The 12,373-nt window shown below is 38.7% G+C and overlaps 1 protein-coding gene and 1 non-coding gene across 11 annotated transcripts in view; one reads left to right on the top strand and one right to left on the bottom strand.

Moving 5' to 3' along the window:
• The window catches only part of DSE (dermatan sulfate epimerase), a 174,424-nt gene that overhangs the window by 31,891 nt on the left and 130,160 nt on the right, over positions 1-12,373 (bottom strand). The gene's annotated exons all lie outside the window — the stretch shown is intronic.
• Positions 9,238-9,344, top strand: LOC116477073 (U6 spliceosomal RNA). Its single transcript, XR_004250335.1, has one exon. It is a non-coding gene; the product is annotated as a U6 spliceosomal RNA (small nuclear RNA).

Genomic DNA, 12,373 nt, shown 5'->3' with positions numbered 1-12,373 from the left:
GAAAAAAACAACAACAACCAAGAAAAACATCCCTTGACCTCCAAAACAATTTTGTTTGGCTTTGAAGCCATTTACATTCAAGAGAAATAATGAAATAATGCCTGTGACAACACCCTGAACCCATAATATTTATTTTTTGTCCTGGGAATACAGTTTCAAAGAATATGTCTTTTAAAAGTAATTTGGCGGCCGGGCGCGGTGGCTCATGCCTGTAATCCCAGCACTTTGGGACGCCGAGGCGGGCGGATCACGAGGTCAGGAGATCAAGACCATCCTGGCTAACACAGTGAAACCCCGTCTCTACTAAAAATACAAAAAATTAGCCGGGCGAGGTGGCGGGCGCCTGTAGTCCCAGCTACTCGGGAGGCTGAGGCAGGAGAATGGCCTGAACCCCGGGGGGCGGAGCCTGCAGTGAGCCGAGATCGCGCCACTGCACTCCAGCCTGGGCAACAGCGAGACACTGTCTCAAAAAAATAAAAATAAAAATAAAAATAAAAAAATAAAAGTAATTTGGCAGTAGGGTGGACAAAAGTCAATTTAGAACTTTTCTTTGTGAATCGTAAAAGATGTTGTGGGGTATAGTTATCTCCTATGTTGCCAAAAAAACCAGAATAAATACATTTAAATTATGAGCCAAACTTGTGAGCTAATTTCAATATGTCCCAGGCACTAAACACATTCCCCAGTTTCAGATCTAGAGTTACTGTCATACTGAAAATAAAAGTTGATCCCAAATGCTGAATGTAATCATATTGTCCCAACTTCTCTGACCAAGTGACAGGTTATAGTAGAAAAGCAGAGGGCAAAAGATTCAAACTGGATTCAGTAATACTTTAAAATATTTCTCATATCAACAGGCTCTTGGAAAAAGGTAAAATAGTAAACTTCATGTGGTTTCTAGAAATTATGATTTAGAATGGGAAGATGCTGAAGTTAATATAAAATATTAGCAATACATACAGATTTTATTTATTCTTATCTCATTTCCCGATTTTTTCTTGTAATAGTGAATTCACTGTAAATGAATCACAGATATGGACTAAAAAATTGCTCACTAAGTTGTTACAAGCCTTAATAGCTATCTACATTTCATCAGGAACCTTTTTTCTTTTTCGGCTTGAGAAGCAGCAGCACGACTCACTCAAGCTGATGCCCTCCTCCCAGAGTGCAGCCTACACAATGTTTCTTTGGCTTCAGCTCCAGAAAGTGATTTGAGGACACCCACGTGGCTGCAGTGCTGTATCAGCACCTCGACTTCTCATTCTTCCAGCTATTCTTCATTTATTTATTGTAGTAGGATAACTTGAACTAAATATGATCATCTTTGGACTTTCTTTCTACATTTTTCTATCATCAACAGAAAGGATATATATTGTACCTGAAAGCATATTTCATATTGAATACATTTTTTTCTTATGACTGAGACACACACACACAACACACACACACATACATACACACACATTCTTAAGTTACAATGTACCACTGGCAAACAGGAAGCAGCTAAAAATAAAGCTTGAGAGATATAAATTGGGTATCTCCTCTTGGGCCCACAGGCACTTCAATTCTGTATATCCAAATCCAAACCTTTATTAGCATTCCTCAATAGCTCCAAGTGTTAGAAGCCCACTGAGAGATCCCACCATCCCATAAAGAAAATTCTTTGTCTCCTTTGGCCCTCAAATACAATTGTCAAGTCTTATGAATGCTACTTATTTATTACTGGAACTTATCAATTATTTCCTATTCTAGGTTTTCATTTAGATAAACACCAAAGGCCTACTTGACTTCCTGGTTTGACATCGGCAATCTACTCCCACAGTGAAATTCTTCTTCTTCTTTTTTTTGAGATGGAGTTTCACTCTTGTTGCCCAGGCTGGAGTGCAATGGCACAATCTCAGCTCACTAGAACCTCCATCTCCCGGGTTCAAGCGATTCTCCTGCCTCAGCCTCCCTAACGAGATTCTTCTTAAAAGACAAATTAGTCACATGAGAAACCAGCAGTCCATTTCATGTCTCCTGATGAGAGAACAGCCACCACCTATGCTTGCATATGAGTGATCAAAACTGAGTTGAATAAAGCCTTGGCATTTAGCTGTCAGTTTGCAGGAAAAACCAAGGACAGAGTTATTCATTGAACTTTACCACACAATCAATAACATCCAGACTGTGGGAAGTTATGCAGGTCAAAGGGCTCAGGTTCTTCCACAGGTAAAGTATGAAGAAAATAAAGGAATGCAAGGGAAACTGCAGATTTTTTTTTTTTTTTTCGAGATGGAGTCTCGCTCTGGCGCCCAGGCTGGAGTATAGTGGAGCGATCTCGGCTCACTGCAAGCTCTGCCTCCCGGGTTCATGCCATTCTCCTGCCTCAGCCTCCCCAGCAGCTGGGACTACAGGCGCGTGTCACCATGCTCGGCTAATTTTTTTGTATTTTTAGTAGAGACGGGGTTTCACCGTGTTAGCCAGGATGGTCTCGATCTCCTGACCTTGTGATCCACCTGCCTCTGCCTCCCAAAGTGCTGAGATTACAGGCGTGAGCCACCATGCTCGGCCTGTAGATTTTTTTTAAGGCCTTAAAAGACATTTAAAAATGAGCAAGATTAAACGATAATGCCTAGAGATGCACATTTGGATGAACTATAAGGGAACACAAGAACATGACGACTATAAGCACTGGGGCATCAGGGTAGTCTTTGTGGGAAGGGAGGGAACTGGGACTGGGATGGGGCCCATGAAGGGGCTTCAGGGAGTGACTGGCAAAGTTCTATTTCTTGACCTGTGTTGTACTTACCAGGGTGTTTGCTTTAAAATACTTTATCAAGCTACACATTTATTCATATAATATTCTACTTTTATTTTTCAATGAAAAGGTTAACGTACATACATAAATCTGATCATGTCACTGCCCTGTTACACCTTTCAGTGGCTTCACGGTACTTGTAAAAAAAAAAGTCCAAGCTCCTTTATATGGTAGACAAGGCCTGGCAGCATCTGGCTCTCTACCCAAAGCCTCAACACTTGCTAGTTTCCTCCCTACACTAAATTTTCAGTTCCTCAAAAGCACGCTGCTTTCTTTTATCTCCAGGCCTTTGTACAGCAGCTACTTGTGCTTGAACAGTCAAGCACAGCTCCTTTTTCCCCTTCACGTGGCTGGTTCCTATCTGTCCTTCAAACCTCAGCAGAAAAGCCTTCCCTGACGCTCCAATGTTGGGCAAAGTATTCCTAGATCTTCCCATTACACACTGTAGTTTCCCAGTCACAGCATTTATCCCACTACTAGTATTAATATACTAATAGTATTAGTATTTATATCTTCCATAGACCAACAACTCCAGGCAAAACAGATACATAACACGACTTGAAATTTTTGTATCTCCAATGCCTAACAAAATACCTAGAACAGAGCAAGTATACAATAAACTTATATTGGCCGGGCGTGGTGGCTCATGCCTGTAATCCCAGCACTTTAGGAGGCCGAGGTGGGTGGATCACCAGGTCAGGAAATCGAGACCATCCTGGCTAACATGGTGAAACCCCGTCTCTAATAAAAAAATACAAAAAATTAGCCAGGCATGGTGGTGGGCGCCTGTAGTCCCAGCCGACTCGGGAGGCTGAGGCAGGAGAATGGCATGAACCCGGGAGGCGGAGCTTTCAGTGAGCCGAGATCGCACCACTGCACTCCAGCCTGGGCGACAGGGCGAGACTCCATCTCCAAAAAACAAACAAACAAACAAACAAAAAACCAAATACAATAAACTTATATAAAGTGAATATGTGCATACATTTATCGATAAATGAAAATCGCCTTTGGCATCAATTTATAAAAACACAAAATATAAGTGAAGTAATAAAGATAACAATAATAGTTAACACATTATGCTATGTACTGTTTCATTAACTAATCCTCCATAGTATGAAGTATATATCATACATATCCCCAAATTACAAATGAGGAAACTGAGTCACAGAGAAGCCAAGTAACATTCTCAAGGTCACACAGCTCATACATGTAATTGGAACACTGGCAGACTGGCTCCACAGTCCTTGCTCTTAATTCCAACAAACAATCGCTTCCCCTTGCTTAACAGCACCGCCATTCATTTCAAAGACTGAAGCAAGTGGTTTAAAGTGAATAAAAACAAAACTGTTGTAGTTACCTGATAAGGAGCACATATGGACATCACATGCATGTAAGAAGATGAACACCAAAATTCAAGGGATCAGGGAGGCGAGAAGGCCAGGTGCAGGAGGAATACTTCAAAGACCAGGTAATCTGAGATTCTCTGCTGAGCTATGCACCAAGATGTCATATCCTGACATTCTTTCTACTAGCCTCCAAGTAGGTCAAAGGTACAATGTCTCTGTGATTATAGGCTGACAGACAAACGGCTGATGACATGCAGGTCTTCAGAGTGAAAGTGAGACCAGATAAATATGAGCAGCCACAGTATGCAGGGCACCAAATCAGTTTCAAAGTTGTATACACATCCAGGACTTCTGCTCTCAGTAAGCTTAGACTCTCAATAAAAATAAGACAGGTCATTCATTCATTCATCCATCCATTCATTCATTCAATATAATTAATTAGTGTCTTTGTGGCAGGTATACCATATATGGCTCTTAGAACCCCCCAAAATGCTGGGGCTACCCTCAATAAGCTTATGTGCCAGTAGGGGAGACAAATAAACCAAGAATTGCAGTGCAGGCAAAACAACCTATAACAGTTTTGCATGGGTTCCTTGGAACATATGAATCACACTGGAGGGTGGGTATAGAAGATGGAGTCTGGAAGTTTTCTAGAAAGAAGTTTCTTTGGAGCCGAATCTAGAAGATGTACACTCCTGGCCAGAAAACCAGGCAACCCAGTTATGACTGCAAACCAATGAATTAAATAAAAAGTAACTATAAGAATTGGGATGGATGAGGGGCTAGAGAACATGTAATGGTGGAATAAGTTAAGGTGGATCATACAGTCTGGATAGGGTTGGAGAGAAGGGTGGAAGACAAGGTATAAATGAGTCTGTAGGCAGAAAGGCCAGCTCAGGGCTGGTCTGCAAACTCATTACTGCCCAAATTGAAGGCAGAGTTGAAAATACCAGTGCCACATGGTCCAACTGGACCACTGGGAAGACCACACACAAATACCTATCAGTGAAAAGCTTTAAAACAATAAAAATCACAAAATTCTAGAAAAAATGTAAAAAATCTCTAAGCTCTGGATGGGTGACAATAGATTGATCTTTTTATTTATCAAAAGTACTTTTTCCTGAAGAGCTCACTTACATTCAAAAATGACAGAATCACCAACAGCAAAATGCATTCATAGAGTAGCAAGAGTGAAGAACAGAGCAAGGGGAGGGAAGAGAAAAATGACTATGGGTAAATAATTAGCATAGTAGCAGCAGTGCAGAAGCCACAGAACAAGTAGAAGTGGAAGATAGTGAATTTGTAAGAATGAGCAGATATGGCCAGGAGGTCCTAACAGTTACAGTAATAACTATACACCAAGATATCTGCTAAGGGTATCTATGAGCCCTTGCAATGTAATAGGGACAGAGAACTTTGAAACTCATCTGTCCATACAGTTGGCAATATCAACAAAGTGAAACAAATAAAGTAGATAGAAGAAATAGAGTGACACAAAAAGACATGTAAAAAAGTGAACCATCTTTTCTCTCCCACAAACCACTCTCTCCTCCCCATATTCTCCATCTCATTTGGGTATCAATATGCAACCAGTCACCCAGGGCCATCATTTATGCCTCCCTCTCCCTTACAATTTAAATTTTAGTACATCTAAGAATCATATAGAGGACTTGTTAAAAATGCAGGTTCTGTGGCCTACTCCAAGAAGATATGATTCAGTGAGTCTGGGCGAAACCCAGGAATCTGTCTTTTTAAGGATACCCAATATGCTGAAAGACTCACACTTTAAGAAAGAGTGTCCTATATCTGATCAATCTCTGTGTAGATTTTCAGTCTTAGATGTCTCTTAAATTTATACTTTCTTCTCCCCATCCTCACTGTTTTAAATGTGGTCTTCATTTCCCTCCTACACTAATATTATAAGCTTCTAACCAGTTTTTTTTTTCCTGAGTCATCCCTTCCAAGACATCCTAAACACAAAGCTTTCTAAACCACAGGCTTATGTGGGATAAGCAATGATCTGGCCCCCAACTATTGTATCCCCTCCTGTGCTGTCCAGAACTCGCATGTTGACACTGGAAAGGAAAAGGAAAGATAAATGAGAGAGACTGTGGTAAGCGTGGCTGAAATGTGTTCCCTTAATGGACATGGCAGAAGGAGACGAAGAAGTAAAAATGCCATTCTTAAGATACCTAAGGTAAAAGGAACTACCCGGCTTTATAAAGGACTCCATGAGCATACTCATGTCATTATTACTCTCAAGTTATCATTAGTATGAAATTAATGTCAGCAAGACCCTACATCTTAAGTGGTGTTAGGTGTGAATATTTTATCCAAAAGATAAAGCCAACTTTTAAAAAGTGATTATGAAGTATCAATGAAAGAGAATACAGACATACATGCGGCACTTGCCAACTAACATTTTCTCTTATGATAATGAGGCAAGACATCCACAAAATTCAAACATCATGCTTGCCAGATTTTTATATTAGAAAAATGTAAGACCCAGATTGTAAAGACTACATGAAACTCAATATATTCATGTTGCCTTTGTTCATATGGGGTGGGGGCACTGATTTATACCCCAATTAAAGAGGGATGAGAACTCCTCTGGCCTTGAGCACAGTTCCCTCTGACAACTCTGAAAGCCGGCCCATGTTGCATTTAAAAAGGTATCAAATGACACTGAAAGGGTGAGAGGTAGGCGAGCAAAAGTGAGTCATTCATCGCAGAGATGACTTGAGGGTCATACCAATACTGAATCTTAGAGTCAATAAACATATCTCACAAAGAAAATTAACTTCGGATTTCCATTCAATCATGTATGATTTATAACTGTCATAACATTTTTAAAGTTATTGTTAGAAAGAAGCACTATTAGAATAACTTTATCTTCACCTGCATTTGAAATAGATGGGGAAGAGTTTCAATTAGTTGAGCGATAACAATTTAGGTGAGCAGAACATCCTATTTAGGGTGTGACTGTGCATCACACAACTGTCCAGTGGCACTGTAACTGGGCTGCTCAGCTAATCTGTACACCTGCCTATGCCTCTCCCTCGGGTCCTCTTCATCTGCTTCCTCCTACCACAGGGCACCTGACCTTGATTCCTGCCCAAGAATCCATTTGTAACACTGACGGCAACAACCTGCTTAATAAACGGCATTCAAGAAGTGAATTCCCAATAGCTGTGTGTTTCTGTAAATTTTAAAGAATCTGATCGTTGTAAAAAGCCTCATAAGTTGTTTTACCCTTCTATAATATTTTTAAGTCTCTGCAGCAGGATAAAAGGGAATAGCTTCCCTTAGGTCACAGAATGAAAAGAACAGAGAAAAAGAGGCAGAAAGAGCAAGGGGGAAGGGTAAGAAAAAGGAAAAAACATGAATGAGAAAAAGCCAGGGGAATTAGGGGCTGGGTTTTCTGACAGCCCAGCATTTGTCTCCACAAGTCCACTTTAATGGATTCCAGGTGCATTCTGGGCTAAGCTGCCCAGCCTTCCTCACTGTAAGGTCATGAGAAGAAAACCTGATCTTTTTACTCACAAGGCTGTGGCTCCACATGTTGAGGCCCAGCTACATCCTCCTGGCTTTTGATTCTCAGTCTTAAGTTGCAATTTTGAGAAGTAAAAAACCCGAGAAACAGCTGCAGAGAACTGCACTTGAAGCCCAGCAGGCAATGCTGAGCAAGGCAGGCACACTCCTCATTTTCATACGTACAGCAATGAAACTGGTTCATTTCAATATGCTGGAGATTTTTCTTTTTTCCTCTCTTTATATTTTATAATTATATTTTATTTTTGCAAATACACCCTCAGATGACACCATCCAGAAGTTTGCAATCACAGGCAAGAATTTAATACTCAGTCTGTTGCAAAAAAAAAAAAATACAATTACTTCTCTGTCCAAAAGTTCAACTTTCTTTGTTTCCCTCACCAGTTCTCCTGATTTCCTGTAGCTAACTGGCTCCAATGCAAGAGTGAAGTAATTTCTTTCCTCTGTGATTTATTTTCTGTCTGATGATAAGTAAGGAAAAATACTATAAAGAAAGAGAGAACTAATGAGTCACAACAAACACTTTTCAAAAACACAACTCCAGAGTGACAACATAGGTAAAATGGAGTACTGTGTACCAAGAAGCTTAGCAAGAATAAAGTTATATATTCGTACCTATTTCTGTGTAATAATAACAAACTTTTTAGTAAAACTATGTGCCAGGCACATAATGCTAAGAGCTTTATATGCATTACTTCATTCAATCCTTGGGATGACCTTGTGCGGGAGGAATAATCCATATTTTACAGACGAAGAACCAAGTTTACAGAGTGTTAGGAACCTGTCAAAGGACATGTGGCTAACACAACGGCAGAGCCAAGATGCAAGGACAGATCCAAAGACCACTGGGGCAGACCTGTTCCTCAGGGTTTACAAATTAAGACAAGGAGCCGCGAAAAGCCTGCTGCTTGGAAATGGATGCTGGAAAATTCTATGTTATCAACCAGGGCTTGAACAATAAGTGCTCTTAGTTACAATCCTATCCTGAATCTCTTTTAAATGCATTCATCTTCCCATATTATTAAGTGAAATATGGTAAACTTAACTGCACCTTTCTTAAGTGATTCAGGATCTGTAATGTTTTCCAATAATTATTTGAGTACATTTTGTTTGTTTTGTTTTTAGCTCCGGAAAATCACTAAGAATTTGCTGAGGAGTGTAATGCTAAGCTCATAGCAATCCATCTACCAAGAGCTTGGCTAATATTCATAATGTATAGGGAGGCTACCTAGTGGACATGCAGTCATTTCATTTTTCTACACATGCAAAATTCTACCAAAGGATTAAGCTAGATTAGGAAAAAAGTAGCCTGGGATACCCCATATATCCACCCTTTTCACCACCCCCACTCCCTCCCTGATCAAGGTTTTAGTAAACTTTGCTTTGGAGATCCTCCATCGAGGGATACACATATGAGCAAAAGAGGCATGGTCCCGCTCTCAGGTCAGTCTGGTGTAAAGAAATAACACTGTGCAATTCATCACACATGCACTGCAAGGATGAGAAGGCTGCGAGGGTTCTTCATAAAAGCCCTATGGGGTGCTCGCTTCGGCAGCACATATACTAAAATTGGAACGATACAGAGAAGATTAGCATGGCCCCTGCGCAAGGATGACACGCAAATTCGTGAAGCGTTCCATATTTAAAAAAAAAAAAAAAGCCCAATGGGAAACTTCCTTCTGATCCTTGGGCCAAGAGTAGTCAGTTCTACAGAGTAACTGATCCTATGGTCACTGTAAACTTCAAAATTGACTAAGCCTACTTTCTTTGCTACTAAAACCAACCAACCAACCAAACCCCTCAGTGTCCACTTGTGGCCCACTCATGGTGCGTTTTAGATGCCTTTTAGCAACTGTCGCATTCCTTGTCTAGTCAATGTCTCCAGTCTTTCCCCCCTCTTTTCTTTCTTAGCTACTTCTAATTTGAAGCACAATATTTTATGCTTCCTTAATCTTCTAGGGGAAAAGTTACAGTAGAAATAAGTCATGAAAATTTTAGAAAAGTAGAATAATATGTGCTGACCCCCCAAAATCCTGAAAATTGATTTTTAAAAAATCTCTTTAAAATCTCTACTAAGCACTGTTTTTATTATTTTCCTGCCTTATCATTTAGGCTCTTGAGAAAAGAAAAACTGATGGATGATTTTCAGTTATTTAGAATTCTGCTTTTTTTTTTTAACTATATAAGGATTGAATGCAGAAAGCAACCATTAATAATGAGGATAGCCCCCTATGCCAGTTGGCATATACAGAACTTGTATGTTTTATACCTAGGTGATACTATTTCAAAAAAAGTAAACTCACTTCAAGTATGATAAAATATTTCCATTGTTACCACCCCTAGATTTATGATCTTAGTTCATTAAAGCTTTCTAAAAGTAGTGCATTTTAAGCTCTAATAAAGCTTTTATATAACACAGAGCCAACTGCAACTTAAATCCTAGCTTTCATTTGGAAGGCAAGATTTATAGAGGGAAAAAGACTTAATTAAAAGGGTAAAAACAAAGACATTATTGGTGATATCTTTGCCATTGTAATTTTTAATAAAGAATATTTTGCCATTATATATTGGATTAAAATAATATCTTTTTGTATTTTACTTTTAAAACTAAGTTCAGCACAAGCTTAAATTACTCGGTTACTTTTACTGTAATGAAGAATGTGTGTTCCTTAGCAAAAGGGAGAGAAACGGGGGAGAGCTTCTGAGATAGGATGCGAGCACCTCTGAAAAAGTAGATAAAGCACATAGATTAGTCTCATCATTCTGCGGTGCCCAATTGTCTGGATACTCAGAGACACACACAATAAAAATGCATGCTGTTATTTTTCAATCACCATTATCACTATAAATCTATGAGATTCCCGTTCTACTTTGTAGGCTATTAGATGCACAGAGTACAATTGAATATTTTCCTTTTAACCTTTCTGTTTCAGGATTCTTAAGTGAATCTATAGAGGTGAACTTTAAACTCTTTATTTACTATTCAAATAAACCCCATTAATAAATTTGTATGCATGTATATCTCATAGGCACTTCTTTTTAATACCAGACAAATGACACATCATTGTTAATTTCCACTAAACTTTCTTCATTGGTGTTAACATCAGATTCTAGTATACATTTTAAAAAGGGCCCAGGGGAGCATCAATGAATGTTTTAATGGAAAAAGCCAAGGGGAAAATTTTATGAGTTAAACAGATGTTCTAGTTTTGAGAGCAATTAAGATTAGTAAAATCTCAAATGGATACTATTTCCCTGGAGCCTACACATACCAAATTATAAACCAAACAGGGTCTAAGTACTAGGTAGGCAAAAGAACAGCATCAATAATTACCATTATTGTCATTCTCATTTACTGAGGGCTTACTACGTGACAAGAACTGTGCTAAGTACTTTACATTGATTGTTGCGCTTAATCTTCCTAGCAACCCTATAAGGTAGATACCGTTGTTACTGCCACATTATACATCAGGACACTAATGCTCACGCAAATTAAGAAAATTAATCTGGAAAGTTAATTAAGAAAACACAGCTGAAGAGTGAGGGAGCTGGGATTCAAAGGCAGTGTTGGTGCTTCTCCAGAGTTGGTGCTTTTCTACCATACTAGAGTGCAGCATGATACAAATGTTTAAGTCATGAATGAAAACTAAGGAAACTCCTTATGAAATGATCCACATACTCAATTCTGAGCAGAGAAAATATCCCTAGCTTAGGCTTTAAGAACCCAATGTTTGCACCCTTTGCCCTAGGTAAAAATTATAAAGTTACTGGGCTATTTCTTCATCCTTGAATCCCCAGCACCCTAGCATAGTGCATGATACACAGTAGATGCTCAATAAATGTTTGTTGATCAAATGAATCAGTGAATGAACATAACTTAGTAACTGGTTTTCAAAAGAGTAGAAATGCTCTTCAAAGAAAATGGCAAATGCATTCAGCCTGATGAAGCTATTGTAGAAAGTTTTTTTTTTTACTTTCATAATATTAATTATGGATCTCTTTTGTAAATAACAGCTAGTTTTTTGTTTTTGTTTTTTCTGAAATCAAATATAGGTGAATTATATCCTAAGACAATGACAATACTCATTGTATACTTCTTCGTACGTAGTGAGAACATGATTTAATGGAACAATTGAAACAGAGGTAGTCGAACTGTAAAATCACTGAACATTGTTTTAAATTATTACAACACATAATTGTATTGTAATTGTGTTCAACCATAAATCTAAATGAAAGTTTAAAAGTCTAGGGGTTGGGTGTGGTAGTTTTTAAGAAGTTAAAATTTCTGTGAAGTTATTAAACAACACAACTTAATAAGAGTACCTGCCAAAACAAAATGTTCAAGTAGCTCAGCTTTCTAAGCCAAGTTCACTTTTGGAACTAGAAACCAGATGTAAAGGTAAATTCTCAAGATTTTACCTTGAAGGTCAAGAGAAAGAAGTCAACTGTTCAGCTCTATTAAGTAAAAAATTGGCTTTTAGTTTACTAGATAATGGCCTAGAGTTATACCTATTTCTATCAATATTGCCATGAATAAAGTACTAGACCCCTAGTAAATTTCTATACACCTCCAGTGATCAATAAATCTGGACTTGTGGAAACTATGTAAAAATTATAATATTCTTTTAAGTTATTTCTCTTATCATAGAAGGAGTCTCATCCTAATGGCAGCATT

This window comes from Hylobates moloch, unplaced genomic scaffold, assembly GCF_009828535.3.
Source record: "Hylobates moloch isolate HMO894 unplaced genomic scaffold, HMol_V3 SCAFFOLD_2, whole genome shotgun sequence".
Classification (NCBI taxonomy): domain Eukaryota; kingdom Metazoa; phylum Chordata; class Mammalia; order Primates; family Hylobatidae; genus Hylobates; species Hylobates moloch.
This window is presented reverse-complemented; position numbering and strand designations above follow the sequence as displayed.